This window comes from Colossoma macropomum, unplaced genomic scaffold (assembly GCF_904425465.1).
Source record: "Colossoma macropomum unplaced genomic scaffold, Colossoma_macropomum, whole genome shotgun sequence".
In the NCBI taxonomy this organism is placed as follows: Eukaryota; Metazoa; Chordata; class Actinopteri; order Characiformes; family Serrasalmidae; genus Colossoma; species Colossoma macropomum.
Window position 1 is genome coordinate 26,116,454 of NW_023494809.1, and position 16,182 is coordinate 26,132,635.

The 16,182-nt window shown below is 39.5% G+C and overlaps 1 protein-coding gene across 1 annotated transcript in view; it reads right to left on the minus strand.

The window, feature by feature from the left end:
- pld1b (phospholipase D1b) overlaps window positions 1-3,608 on the minus strand; it is a 96,583-nt gene extending 92,975 nt beyond the window's left edge. Inside the window, exon 1 of the mRNA XM_036558191.1 lies at window positions 3,505-3,608. The gene's annotated coding sequence lies outside the window, so the exon portion shown is untranslated. The remainder of the gene's footprint in view (window positions 1-3,504) is intronic.
- Between the last annotated feature and the right edge of the window lie 12,574 nt (window positions 3,609-16,182).

Genomic DNA, 16,182 nt, shown 5'->3' on the forward strand with positions numbered 1-16,182 from the left:
ACTGCACAGGGCATAAATATACCGACACCCCAACCCACAAAGTCAACCAAACACGCCCATTCTGTGTTTGTCTTGTTACCAGAGTGCTTAGGAGGTGGCAGCTGACAGAAGCAACACAATACAGGCCTATATGAATGCCTAGGTTTGCTTACAGAGTGTATCAGCACACTCTATAAACAAGAGTGCCATGGCGTTGTTAACCATTTGCTCCAATATAGCATTTCCAAATTACTCTCTAATAAAATCCCGGTAATTAAATGCAGAGATCTCACTTGATGGATTTTGCAATAAAGCAGATGAGCTGTGCAATAATAAGCCAGGCTACAAACAGAGATCATGTGACAGACATCAACGGATCAGCCAGCCATCGTCAAGGAGCAGCAGCAGTTACTCACTGATGTTGTAAGAGCAGAAAAGGCCCAGACATGAAAGTTGTCATGCAGGAACTGCAGGTCGGTGGCCTGAATACAGAACTATGCATACAATCGCAGGTCAAAGAAAGAAGATATGAACACACCATTATAACCAGAGCTGGGCAAAATAAAGAAACTATTATTATTATTATTATTATTATTATTATTACTACTATCATAAACTATTATTATCACAATATTTTTCAAACACATCACAATATAAGAGGAGATTTGTTTGCTTTAATAAACTTAATGAGCCCATGCCTCCTGAATACTGCTACTTTTTCCTAAAAGAGAGTCTTACAAACCTGGCAGAGCTTGTTTTGTTCTAGTTCCTTCTTCCAAAAGGAGATTTCCAGCAAGGAAACTGCTTCATTGAAAACAGCCTGAAGCTAATGACATTCACAAAAGTTAACTGTCATTGACAACTGCTTACCTATTCAGCAATACCTCTGAGGGAGGCGATATGATAATATTTTATTGATATCATGATAAATTATTTCATCAGAAACTTTTCTAAGCATATCATGGATATTGTCGGTACTTAAACTACACTGACCGATCGCATGTTTCACTAAAAAAGGAGCACGATTTGCTCTGTTTAATTAGATTTAGTTCAGCACAGAATGTAAAAGATTAAATAAAAAACAGTTATTCCAGCTTACCAAATCCCAGAAAAACGAAATATTGTGATTTTTTTAGTTTAACAGGAAAAACAATATATCATGATGTGAAACAGATACCGGTATAAGGTAAGGCTGAAAGATTAAGCGTTTTTATGTCAAAATCGCAATTAACAATGTCGTCTTAACATGTTTTAGGTGGGGAAATTTCAGCCAATAATATAGAGCTTGAGAACTGCCTGTTCATTAGCTCACTACATTCAGTGTTCAAACCTCAAGCCAGAGAAACTGGACAAGCTGGTGTCCTTCGACTAAAGAAATAGGCCTGTGGCCACTTGTATAAAACATCTTAAGTAACATGTGGCCTTAGGGCTTCCCTTTGACTTAAGCAAGACACATACAATCGCTTGAAAGTGAAAAAAAAAAATGAACTGCAATCTGAATTTTAGACCATAAGTTTAAGTTTCAGCACTTGACTTTTCAACATTTACAAACACCAAACTTACATCTTTAAATTTATCCTTTAAGTATTTAACTTAACATAAATATTTAACATGTTTTATGCAAACAGGCACTTGAGCTTAATTTATAGAAAACAATCATAATTTAAATCACAGTCACAGTATCGTAGAGAAAAAATTGCGATCTTTTCTCTATATCGTTCAGCCCTAAAGGGTATGGGCGATATATCGCTCTGGGCTGGTCATAAAGCGCTCCCCTGGGAACAGAATTCATCCCTGCTAAAAAAAAGACCATTAGCACCAAAAGGATACACACCTGATGGTTTTGCTTTCTAATGGCCTAATGGTTATCAGTAGAGACCATCAGTTAGTCCCAGAACACCTGTTAAACCATTAGAGTCCTTTACACTTGATATCAACCCATCAGGACAAACACAAGATACCATTACTGACTACAGGACACCACTAGGAACTAGGGCTGTATGCTAAATAGTAATTTTATCTTTAAGCTGCGATGACAGAACATATCAAATTACTTTAGACAGAAAGCGGCAGAGAGACATCATTAAATTACTGGCACAAACCGTTAGAAGCCTAACCCTGTGGGAGACGAGTAACTTAACCATTAGGCTAAACAGCCAATTACAAAACACACGTTTGCACAGCTCAAACACTCCTTCATCCTGCAGTACAAGCCTGTAAAAACACATTGTTCTCACACCCAATATTGTGTTTTAACTGTGCCAGGCTGTCATTTTTACCGTCACAACAAACATGTTTACTAACTAAACCAAAATAAAATGTATTCGTTCTTGTGTGCCAACACTGCTGTCAAAACAAAACCTTCTGTCTTTATTTTTGACATTTTTCAGTTTTTGACATAATTTGAAAATGCCTGTTGCCCTTTACATTGTGTGTAAATTTCATGATAAATCGAGCAAAAGAAACGGCCTAAAATGACTTGGAAAAAAGTCTGTTTCCATTGATTTACATTAAAAGTAAAGTAGGTTTTTTCCTTCTCCTGTAAAGTTGCCATTTTGGAGATACGAGGTTTTGTTCCGACAACAGCGATTTATATTTGCTTCTGTAGGTTACTTAGATTTCTGTTTACACATCCAAAAAAAGTCTGTACTTGCATCACATCCAGTCTTTGGCAAATTTTGGCACATTTTATGTCATGTTATAGCAACCATGAGTCCCAGAACACCTGTTAAACCATTAGAGTCCTTTACACTGTGAAACCAACACATCAGGACAAACACAGCACAGCATTAGTGACTACTGAACACACAAAGGAACCAACAGAAACTTCGAATGGCTTCTGTGGTTTTTCTCAGCACGATGTCTCAAAGTAAATCTGACTTCCACAAAATGTTAGCTCGCTTCCCCTCAGCTGAAGATGGTGTAATGTGATGTGCAATGTCAGGCTGCTGCTGTTGCTGCACTGCGGATCAATGAAGCCACTAAGGAATTACACAGCAGTGTTATAGGAAGGTCGCCTGCCTGGACCACAGATGAACGTGTAGAGGAATGTTCTGGTTGTTGTCAAGCAGCTTCTCTAACTCTCTCACTGACGAGGCTGGAGTTGGCTTCCTATTCGCTGGCTACTTGTTCGAATTTTCCCGTTCCACCTTAAATGGTGCAGCAGTTCCATTCTGGCGCCCGAGGTTCCATTCAGGCACTTCCATTCTGGCGCCTGAGCTGCTGAACCATTTAAGGTGGAACGGGAAAATTCGAACAAGAAGCTGGCGAATAGGAAACAGACTTCAGCCTCGGCTCTTACTTACTTGGGGTTTTCCACAAAGCCAAATTTCTCCTTAAACTAGATGATAATGTACGCCAAACGTGGCAGCTTCCAATAGGAATGACAATAAGGAATTAGTCAGGTTTGAGTTCGGACTTCTTCTGTGACTCACTGAGAAACTGCTTTGTGAATCGCCCTCTGGGACATTTTCCAACCCTAAAGACACTAAAGACTGTTAAACAGAGCAGACACAGCCGGCCTACCTCAGGAAAGAATCTGAAAAGCCCGCAGACTCTCCTCGGACACTTGTCCTCCCTCTCTCTCAAACTCCTGCACGATTTCTCTTCGCTGCTTCCTCACACCGCACGAGGACACGCCCTCCACGCGCCAGTGATGGAAAGTTTGATTCAGTTTAGCGAGCCGATTCCTTCGAACTGTCCGATTCAGTTACTCAAAAGTGAGGTTGAGAGTCTCTGATTCAATTACAAATCAAATAAAGCTTTACTGGTCCCACACACAGCCAAACACAGAATAACGCGCAAAGAAATGCTTATATGACTGTCTGTTACCATGAAATATACAATATACAATGAATGAAAAATGTAAGATATTTACCAAGATTATTATAATAATATAAAAAAGGGAAGAAGAACATAAAATATCAAAATATACGGATATAACAAAATACAGTTATATGTTCAATGTAAAGTGCAGATGTGTATTCTCATCTCCTCCATGCACAAATTAAAATACAAATTCAAAGGGGTTGTTCTTATCTAGTATGTTTCATTGTGCTATTTTATGTTTTGATGTTATGATTTTGTGTTATTAAAATAAATTTATCCTCAGTCTATCACAAAAATGACACAGTAGCCTCAGTAACTAAATATAAGCATTCGATTCGATTTCGTTAGACTCGTGAATCGGTTAGAAAGTATTACTGAAATGATTCGGTTCCAAAGAATCGGTTCGTCCACGAGTCGGGCGTCGCTGCTGCTGTGTGGAATCTTATCTGATCATTGAGTGGAGAGTTTATGGGCTGTATACTTCTGTTCATGATGAATCATTGTTGTGAGAGGTTAATTCTCTGTTATGAGACACTAAATCAATTAGAAGACATATATGTGCCAATTAATAATGAGAAATATGTCTTATATGACCTAAGTGGTGAAAACAGGCCTCCATAGTAGCCCTCTTAGTTTCTTTTAGGACAACATTAGCATAGATGAAAGTGGCAGTGACTGATAAAAACAGTATCAGGGTGGTGAAGGGTTTAGGTGAAGTCTCAGGTTGGCCGATGGGGGCTGCTCTGTATATCTCTCTACCAGTCCATTTGTGTTGTTTGGAACTAAATGGCTTTTTTAAATGGAATGGCTAGCTGCGCTCAGCTAAAAGTCCACTCTTAGGCCTAATCCCATTTCACCCCTCGCCCCTACCACTTAGCCCTTACCCCTCTGTTTTGCATGTTCATGTCTATGGGTAGGGTGTCCCGATTTTAGTTGAGATAGAGGGGTAGAGGTTTTTCAGAGACACTCCAAACAGAGAGTTATGAGAAAAAAAAAGAAAAACCGGCAAGATGGCTGAGCAAGAGACCAAACAAACCCACAAATGTGAGAATTTTCTCAGTAAAAAAATAACAATAACCATTGTATTATTTTAGTTTAATGTCATTTCAGTGTATTATGGCCCTTTTCTCCATAACTAGCATAAAAAATCACTAGTAGTGTGCTGATGTCTCGGTAGCTAGCTAGCTAAATTTCCCATTCCGCCTTAAACGGTGCAGCAGTTACATTCTTGCACCTCAGGTGTCGGAACAGCTGCACTATTTAAGGTGGAACGGGAAAATTCCAGCAAGAAGCTGGTGACTATCTGACTTCAGCTTTGTATCACTGAAGAATTAGGGGTGGGCAACAAAAAATTGTAAACCCCTCTTTGAAGGCATATGATGCCCTAAATGTAACTAAAGCCCAGCAGTGAGGAGCTGAACTTTACCCTCCTCTGCTGTCACTGCAGACCGGCAGGGTCGCCTACAGAGCAGGGCTAGTAGCTGTTAATGAAGTAATGCTCTTTTTATTTGAGGGTCCCATTTCAGAGGGAAGATTTCAACCACTACACCTTGTAACTCAAGGGGCAAAGTGACACTCGAAAACAGGGGGTAGGGGTAAAAATAAGAAATGGGACTGGGCCTTACTCTCTGTTTCTGGTGTTTTGGTTGACTCTGTGCTCCTCTGAGTAGAATCAGGACCCTCATTTGGAGCTATTTCATTCAGTAGGCAGTGAAAATGAATTTCTTCAGAACATACTAAAGGCAAGGTCTGCATTTAGCCTATGTTGATTTCAGCAGGGAGCCTCATTGAGAAAGCCCAAGCATCTAGATCACTTCCACTTGCCATGGATCTCTAATGGTTAGTGCCTCCGTTCATAAGAAGCTGTTAAAATACTAAAACAAGAGCGTCGTATTTCAGTGCCATGAGAGACGGTTAGTAGCTCTGTGTGGCTCTTCATTTTCTTAGTGAACTTTGAATTAGTGATGAGGGCAGTTGCTCCAACTTTATCTTTTCAGATTTTCTCATCTCTGATTCTCCTTGAAACCTGGAGATTTTTGGTAATCCATGTTAAATGCTTTGCCAGTAGCATAACACATTAAAAAATAAAGGTGCCAAAAGGATTGTTTGGGGCGATGGCATAGAAGAACCTTTCAATGGATGGTCCTTTTAAAGACTTGCCCAGTGTTTTTCCTAATCTCACATCTGTAGTGATTACTACAGACAACAATATCAACATTTTCCCTTGGGCTTAAAGCTGCAATATGTACGTTTTGGGGATTTGGAGGCCTCTTTGGTGGAAACGTGTAATTGCATGCAATTAAAACCACTGACTGAATTATTATTTCAGGCTTTACAGGGGGCTCATCATATTTTAGCCTGTTTTTATTCATGGAGTCAGTAATGCTACTTCTTTTAAATTTAACAAAACAATCTCAGCAAAACAACAGTGCAGCTTACACTGCGTTTGACTGAAACTATAACTTGGAATTTCCAACTTCCAATTATGTCAGGGGTCGGCAACATGCGGCTCTTTTACTGCCCTGTTGCGGCTTCACAGCAGAATTAGATTTTAAGGTTAAAAATCGACTTAAGAAGCGACTTCAGCCTCATTAAAAGTCGAACATTGAGAGACATTTTACAAGAAACTGTTCTTCTTTTGAGGAAAAGTTTCCTGCTGGAGATGCGAGAAAAGCAGCTATAGCTGAGCTAAAGCTTAAAGCAGAGCAAAACAAGTCTACATTTTCATTTATATTACATTTTTAGCCTATAATAGTAACTACATTAGCACGTACTGAGACATATTTACAGCCAAGATGGTAAAATGGACATAAAATGTGGTTCCCAAGGTGGATTGATTTTTGTTGAAAGGACAAAATAGTTTGCTGACCCCTGAATTAAAAAAAAACTAAGGAAAATTTGTCTCAACTGGGAGTTTCTATTTGGAAAGTGGGGATGGTGTCCTCAACTCTAAGTTCAGCATATGAGGTCACATTAACATGGCTGCTCACACAGTCAACAGTGATTGCTGTGCCACTCCTTTATTTTTAAAAGAGATTATTTGCTTTAGATCAATCAACGCACAGACACAGTGGTTAAATCTGTAACACTGATGATAAAATTTGCTGTTTAGAGAAGGTAAACACATCATGGAGGTTAAAGTTAACACTATGTCACTAAACTTAAACTTAAAACTTAAACATAAACTTAATTAAACTTAACTGGCTAGCTTGTTGCTAACGACACTTGGTTGCATGAAGGAGCTCGTGTTTTTCCCCACTTTGTAGCTCAAACACGAAACAGAAAATTACATATTTTTCCACCAAAAACTAGAAAAGAAACGTAGTTTTATGAGTACGCTATAAATAACACGGCACTCCTGGTAATACAAAGAGCTTCAGTTTTACACAGTGATGTCAGGGTGTAGGTTAGCAGTTTCCTGGTACAGGAATGCTGATTTCCATAAAGCTGCATCATCTGGACAGAGAGAAACACCAGCATTAGGGAAGACCTGGGGGACGTGTTTCAAATACAGGTCATTCATTTTCCACCGACAGATCAAACAGTTGCAGAAAGGTTGGAGGAGGGATTTGTTGCCTTTTCTTCATTCTTCCTTCGCTCAGTTTTTCCACAGTGACATTTAGAACAAACAGGTCACCAGGGAACTCCTAATAGCTGGAATTGCTGAGATATCTTGGAACTCTAGCATTTCCATTGACAGCAGACAAAAAATGCTATCAGCCACGCGATCAAGTATGTAGATGAACTGTCAGGGAAGATAACGTTTTTCAGCACATTAGCTGACGTGACTGGAAGATAACAGAGCTGATTGTAGTCATCTGTGTTTAGGCTTTGCTGTATGTCTGTATGTAGGTACGTACATGTAGCACATAGCCAGACTAACTTTAGATGTTTTGCTGCAAAATATATATACTTAGTGAGTTTAAGTGTGGTCTAACTAAAATTAGTGCATTAGTGCCATCTTGTGGTCAAAATTTGTAAAGTCAGTGTGAAACAGCCCTTAGAGGGGAGTTCACTTAGAGATTTTTTGCCTGCAGCCATTTGTAACAAAGGACTTTTAACTTTTTAATGGAGATCTCAAACCGTGGCCATAGAGCATCCTTAATATTATATGTTTATTTTCCTACCAGGTTGTATTTTTCTGGTAACTCATTGATATTTCTGTATTTCTGTCAGTCATTGAGATGTAAACAAAGTCCGTCTGAGTGGTTTGTTGTGAAAGAGTTCATTACCGAGGAAATCAACTCTAATTTCTTAGTAGGCTAAGGGTCATAGGAACTGTATATAGTTATTGCCATTTTATTTACTTTCCAAAACAACCAGTGATCTTACAAGTGTCAGAGTTTTCATATGTAAAACTGATTGATTGATTTTTATTTTTTTTTATTGGAAAATAAAAAAAAGTATCTTTAGTTACTATTTTGGCTTAGAATACTGTGCATGTACCTCTTTGCCATGGATGTATTTTAAAAATACATTTTAGACCAAAACCTGATCTCAAAACTAACATAAAACAATGTCTCAGACACCAAGCAGTCTGTTTATAAACATTTCATGTAATAACTTTCTGTTGGGGGAGCTTTTAGAGGTGGACGTCTGGTTCCCATCACCACCACTGTGACAATTCTGACAATTCTTGGTAAGTTTTGCCAGAGCAGCACATTTTGCACCAAACCAGCTGAATTTATTTACATCTTGGCAATTTAATTATGCAGAAATTTAGAAAAACTGGTGGAATTTCCCTTCCTCCATCTGAACTTAGTAAGAGAACAGAAAACTAATGACTCAATACACATTTATAATAAAAGCCCATGGGTAGCTGCTTCAGTATGCTGCAGTATGCCTTTAAAGGGAAATTCCATACATTTTTCAAAATTTCTGTACGTGCTGTTCATTCATCTACCGGTCAGTTTGCATTGTTTTAGGTGTTTTCTTTTTAAAATGAATTATGGGCATGTCTGAGCAATGAAATCATCAAACTGTGCTGAAGCTGGCCACCCCTGACGTTGACTGTTTTGCACTAAAAGTTGTTCTTAGCAGGTTCCGAGGACCAATATCTTTTAATTTAAAGGGGAAGTCCAGAAATGTTTCAAAATTTCTGCATAATCGCATTGTTAAAATGTAAACAACATCATTCAGAGTGGTTTGGAGTGAAATTCTAGAGAATCTTACCAGAACTGTTCACAGTAGTGGTATCAGGAACCAGATGTCTGAAGAGTTTGCTTCTGAAAGCTCCCTCACAGAAAGCTACTATATGAAATGGTTAAAAACACCTTTCTTGTTCCCCAAAACTGTCTCTAGTGAAACTGGCTTACTCACTCACATTTAGCAGGCCGAAACTCTCCACAAGGGGGCGCATTTGGAAATAAAATAGCTTTTGAGGCTTCTTAATGTCCTTGTTTCAGGCAAATACCTCTCCATTACCATTATCAATGTTACATATAAAAATTCAGAATGTGACTGCATTTAAATGTATTTCACTTTTAAGGAAAAGTTTCCTGCCAGAGATGCGAGAAAAGTGGCTATAGCTGAGCTAAAGCTTAAACCAGAGCAAAGTAAGTCTGCGTTTCGTTTATATTATATATTTTAGTTAATTTTACTAGCACATCAGCACACTGACACAGATTTACAGCCAAGATGGTAAAATGGACATAAACTGTTGTGGCTCCCAAGTCAGATTGATTGTTGGTGAAAGGACAAAATGGCTCTTCTTAACATCTGGGTTGCTGATCCCTGATCTAGAAGTAGGCTTAAGTGCTAATCTAAGCTGCCGTCATTTTCTTCTCAGCCAATATGTAGTCAGTCAGCCAAGACATGCTAGGGGTTCAAAGTTTACTCCTTTAGTTATACACTGGACCTAAGAGCCTGACAGACAGTACTGTGTACAAGTCAGAGACCACCCTTCATTTATTTCATTTCCAGTCAAAACAGCCATTAAAGACAAGTTATTTATAGAAAACATATATATTTATCAGAAAATTACACAGAAGCCTCAACAACTAAATATAGCCAACTGTTCAGTTTTTAGTGTGTCCACTTTTTTGACAGCTTCCTTTCTTTTCAGGAGACTCGCTTTTAGTTTTAAAAGAAATCTGCCTGAATATTTTTCCACACCTCCAAAATTCAGTCTCAGACGTAGGTTTAACATCTGCTTCTCACAATCCAACTAATCCAAACACATTCAGTGATGTTGAGGCCTGGACTCTGGGGTGGTCTGTCCATTGTTCTGAGAACACCAGTGGCTTCTTCGTCTGATTTGCAGATTTTCTTCTTTTTTACTTCCTTTTCTCAGCTTCTATTCTTGCTTTAGTGGAAGGATGGACAGAAACACCTGTGGATGTTTTCAGATCTGAAGCAGCTTGATTTTCTCCTCTCTCTCAGAGATGAAAGCTTTAAGTGCTGTTTATCTGATGGGGTCAGTTTTGGTGTCTACCTGGTCTTCCAGGTGGTTGTTAGGAGTCTCATTTTCTCTGCGGCTTTTAATCATATTTTTGAACTGAACAAGTTGAATAACTGCCCATCCTCTGCAGACTGACGCTGACAATGATACAATACTTTGGCCTTTGGATTAAAGTGCAGAATATCAGCTTTAACTGGACCACATGGAAATCAAAGCCTTGTTTACATTAACCCTTCTATTAAAGTATGAACAGACCTGTAAAACCACCAGATGGCAGAAGAACAACTGTTTATTTCTTACACTAGTTCGTCTCTATGTACACGCAAGGGAAATGTAAAAAAAACGTAATGTACTGATCGTATGTTTCATTTCATGTTTGAATCATTTTCCAATTGTCAGTGCCTCATACAAGAGAGAGTACCTGAAAGTGGAAGGTGGCTCTATAGATGAATCATCAGCTTTATTGTTACCAGTGAAAGGGAGCAAATTACCCAGCAGGATTTGAGCTGGTCTAGTGCAGTGATTAGGAGTCATCATGCTGATAGCATGATGTACAGGCTGTCCTTAGTGTCGGGGTCTGGAGTCCTGTTTGAGGCAAGGCTTCCAGGAAGGAACACTACACTACAGAGCTGGACTGAAGCATTTTAAAGATAGCTTTACTTAAAAGAACAAGACATAATACAGCATTGAATAATTAAAAATATATTAAAATATCGCTGATGTTGGAAGAAAACCTCTTATCTCCAAAATGGTAACTTTACAGGAGACTTTGGGTCGTTTCTTTTGGTCCAATCATCATGAAATTTACACACAATGTAAAGGACAACAGGTATTTTCAAATTATGTCGAAAACTGAAAAATGACAAAAATGGAGATAAGAGGATGTTTATTAATATGTACATAGAACTGTGGTGCCCAAACTAGGTCTGGAATACCTCTGCCCTGCTGATTTCAGCGTTTTTCCTGCTGTAATATGCTCACTTCACTTGCACTTATGAAGGGCCTGCTACATCACAACCTGGATAACACAAATACACCAATCAGGCATAACATTACGACCACCTCCTTGTTTCTACTCTGATTGTCCATTTTATCAGCTCCACTTACTATATAGGAGCACTTTGTAGTTCTACAGTTACAGACTGTAGTCCATCTGTTTCTCTGCATACTTTGTTAGCCCCCTTTTACCCTGTTCTTCAGTGGTCAGGACCCCCATGGACCCTCACAGAGCAGGTATTATTTGGGTGGTGGATCATTCTCAGCACTGCAGTAACACTGACATGGTGGTGTGTTAGTGCGTGTTGCGCTGGTCTGAGTGGATCAGACACAGCAGTGCTGCTGGAGTTTTTAAACACTGTGTCCACTCACTGTCCACTCTATTAGACACTCCTACCTTGTCAGTCCACCTTGTAGATGTAAAGTCAGAGATGATCTGCTGCTGCACAGTTTGTGTTGGTCATCCTCTAGTCCTTCATCAGTGGCCACAGGAAGCTGCCCACAGGACGCTGTTGGCTGGATATTTTTGGTTGGTGGACTATTCTCAGTCCAGCAGTGACACTGAGGTGTTTAAAAACTCAGACCAGCGCAACACACATTAACACATCCCCACCACGTCAGTGATACTGCAGTGCTGAGAATGATCCATCACCCAAATAATACCTGCTCTGTCCACGGGGGGCCTGACCATTGAAGAACAGGGTAACAAAGTATGCAGAGAAACAGATGGACTTCAGTCTGTAATTGTAGAACTACAAAGTGCACCTATATAGTAAGTGGAGCTGATAAAATGGACAATGAGAGTACAAACGAGGTGGAGGTGGTCATAATGTTGTGCCTGATCGGTGTATGACGTTCTAGGGGTGAGAATCACTGAAGTCCCATGCTATGATATTATCACAATATGACTGTACTGCAATCTGTAAAATGTTCTTATATGCTAAGTATTGTGATGACATACTGTGACTGACTACTGTTCTCACTGCAAATAATCCATCCAATAGAAAACTTTTCTATTTCATCTAATGACTTTGTTCAGTCTTTTTATTGAAGCAAAACAGAACTGTGTAGTAAACCAGTCAACCTTTTAAGAACATCCTCACCTTTATATATTTAGCAGATATTTTCTGTAAAGACTAACTTTCTCCATATATACTTAACACATGCATTTATCTAGAACAACCCACAGTGGCAGATGAATGTAATATTAGTCAGGACTCCCTATAACGCCTCTTATTGGTATATTATAGTGGATTTTTAAATGTCTGTCTGAATGGTGGGGTGGTCTAAATCCACTACGCTATCAGGGCCCAGTTTCCCAAACGCATTTTAATATTAAGGTGATTTTAACTGGTAGAGAGAGTGCTCAGTGTGATGCTCGCTCTACCATTTAAGAATCATCTTTGCGCTCAGATGCTTTTGGGAAACCCAGCCCTGACCGTTCATAATAACAATTCCACCAACAGAGAGAAGCGCCATCTCGTGGTTCAAGACAGTATTGCATTGTGGTAAAATACTGGTAAAACAATGGGCTTAAAGGGGAACTCATGTAATAACTTTCTATGAGGGAGCTTTTCAAAAGTTCTGCATAATTTAGTCATTGAGATGTTTGTAGAGAATCTTACCAACTGAGATTTCTCTACAATGCAATGCCAAGTACTATTTATTATGCAAAACCACCAGTGAACCTGCACATCTTCTGAGTTTTATATGTAATTTTATATGACGAAGGTAAAATAGTGGCAAATCTGAAAAAATAAGATTCTTTAAGAACTATTTCACCTCACAGTGCCCTGCATGTACCTCTCTGCATTGAATGGCTTTTTAACATACATTTTAGGCCAAAATCTCATCTCAAAAAGGTCATAAAACAAAGTCTCAGGCATCAGGCAGTGTATTCATTACCATTTCATGTAATAACCTTCTGTGAAGGAGCTTTTAGAGGCATTAAGTTGACAAACATTCACATATATTAAATATTGATGTCAAATTTTACCAGTGATTTCAAATATGTTTCTGAAACATTAATGTTGCTTTCAGTTTAAGGTTTGTCAGTCTCTTTCCTTTCAAAGAGATTGTGTGGTGTCGTGTGATTGGGGGAGTCCTAACTAGTGGGTGGAATTGGAGATGACTAAATTGGGAAGAAAACTGGGAAAAAAAATTGTAATCTGGTTATGTGTGACCAGAAATAACTGCCCAGTGTGCTATCAAGATATCAAGAAATGACTATTCTGATACCACTAATGTATTATATAGTTATTTTTACATCCCTCTAGAGTTGGTTAAGATACACTCTCATTTCATTTGAGTCAATGTACAGCATGGCATTCACTAAATGATGTTTATCTATTGCCCTATCTTTACCAGTGGAGTGTAAAATGAGCTGTAGAGTTTTTGTTTATCAGTGCTTTTCTGGGGTGCTTCCTATGTGCTTTGTACTATGTGCTGTTTGGTGCCGAAGACCCTCTGGCAGCACGGTGTGGAGCTTCTTGCGGTAGCCTTCAGCTGGCTGCAGTAGCTTTTCTCTAGACTAAACAGATTAGAAACTCTGACCAAAATGTAAGAATGGGGCTCTTTACTGCCCTCTGGTGGAGCAGAGTAAAGACATCTCATGGTTCTTCAGTATGAGAGTGTATAATGTTAGAGAGAAGCTAATTTGCATATCAAAGATCCTAATCTACTATTCAGTTACTTAAACTTTTATTACTATTTGAATATTGGAAAATTCAGAATCGTCTTTGAATAAAATGTGGAAAACGTTGTTTATAAAGCCAAAAAATCAGGATATTACACTATTAAAAAATGGAACAAGGCATTGGAACCATTTCAATTGTTTATTTAACCTGCTCTCGTCCACTTTGACTGACCACTTGGATGTTACACCTACTTTACACAAGTGGCCACTCACAGCAGAAAAAGCGGACAGTGAGGATCGGATATTAAAACAGAAAGCATTCATCCTGCTAGCCATGCAAACTGTGCAACTTTTGAGCATAATGTACCCAACTTTGCTTTCCCAGAGGAAAGAAATATTCTGAATGAATCTCCTCTTGATCTCAGGTTCTTCTCCTAGACATGGTTAAGTCCAGTTTGAGATCAGAGTGAGGCTTAAGCCATTTTCTCCCATTTCTGAAATTTGGCTCCTGAGAAATAAAACTCAGATTTTCTCACTCAAAAGTATGATCACACATGTGGCTGAACTCTTTAGTGTCTGACTCGTCTCAGCCCAGTCTCAGCTGAATAATATCTCCATAAGAAAAGTGTTAGATCTCATCGTCATCTGTCACGCTCACGCTTTTCTCCTTCATAACCAGAGTGTCTCACGGTCAAACGCTGATCTCCTCTTTTCTCCTAAGGGAGGTTTAGGAGAAACAATTGAGAAATCAGTGATCCTTTATTAATATAATATTGAGATCTGCTTTATTTCTCTGAGACAATCTTAAGACAGATTTTTTTTTCCTCTGGGTTGTCTCACTAAGAATTTGGTGTAGAACTGTGGTGTAATGCCTTTCTTTTTGTTGTTGTTAGCCATGTAGACTTTAGCATGCTAATGAGCCCGCTAGCAGAGGCAAGCAATGATGCAGTCATGCTGAGGTAAATCTGCCCGTGGCTGAGGTGAAACCGGCATTAACTGAGGTAAATCTGCCAGCGGCTGAGGTGAAACCGGCATTAACTGAGGTAAATCTGCCCGTGGCTGAGGTGAAACCGGCATTAACTGAGGTAAATCTGCCAGTGGCTGAGGTAAAACCGGCATTAACTGAGGTAAATCTGCCCGTGGCTGAGGTGAAACCGGCACTAACTGAGGTAAATCTGCCCGTGGCTGAGGTAAAACCGGCATTAACTGAGGTAAATCTGCCCGTGGCTGAGGTGAAACCGGCATTAACTGAGGTAAATCTGCCCGTGGCTGAGGTGAAACCGGCACTAACTGAGGTAAATCTGCCTGTGGCTGAGGTGAAACCGGCATTAACTGAGGTAAATCTGCCAGTGACTGAGGTAAAACCGGCATTAACTGAGGTAAATCTGCCCGTGGCTGAGGTGAAACCGGCACTAACTGAGGTAAATCTGCCCGTGGCTGAGGTAAAACCGGCATTAACTGAGGTAAATCTGCCCGTGGCTGAGGTGAAACCGGCATTAACTGAGGTAAATCTGCCCGTGGCTGAGGTGAAACCGGCACTAACTGAGGTAAATCTGCCCGTGGCTGAGGTGAAACCGGCATTAACTGAGGTAAATCTGCCAGTGACTGAGGTAAAACCGGCATTAACTGAGGTGAATGACCATTTGTAAACTGTATACGGGCTTCAAGTGACAGAAATCTTTAGAACTACTTAAAGGAACAGACGACTTAAGCCTCACAGCTAGGAAAAAGTCTGTGAAATGAAAGAGGAGGTAATGTTAACATGTGCAGATCATTGCTCCACTCACTGTTTGTGAGTTTGTGTGGATCCAGACTGTCAGTAAGGTTAATTGAATCATTATATAGTTATTTGACATCCCTCTATAGCTGGTTAAGATACACTCTCATTTCATTTGACTCAGTGTGAAGCATGACAAGACTGAAAAAAACACAATAAAACATCAGTCTCTCATAGTGTAAGTGTGCCTGCAGCATGTAAACAAAGGCCCAATCCCTTCACCCCTCGCCCCTACCACTTAGCCCTTAGCACTCTGTTTTACGTGTTCACGTCTAGGGGTAGGGTGTCCCGATTTTTTTTGCGGGGTGGGGTGAAGAGTTAGAGCTACATGGCCCTCCAAACAGAGGTTTTTCAGAGACTCCAAACAGAGAGTTATGAGAAAAAAAGAAAAACCGGCAAGATGGCTGAACAAGAGACCAAAGAAACACAAATGTGAGAATTTTCTCCATTAAAAAATGCCGATAACTATTTATTACTTTAGGTTAATGTCGTTTCAGTGTATTACGGTCATTTTCTTCATAAGAAGCAGAAAAATAATAGCACTAACGTCTTGGTAGCTGGCTAACA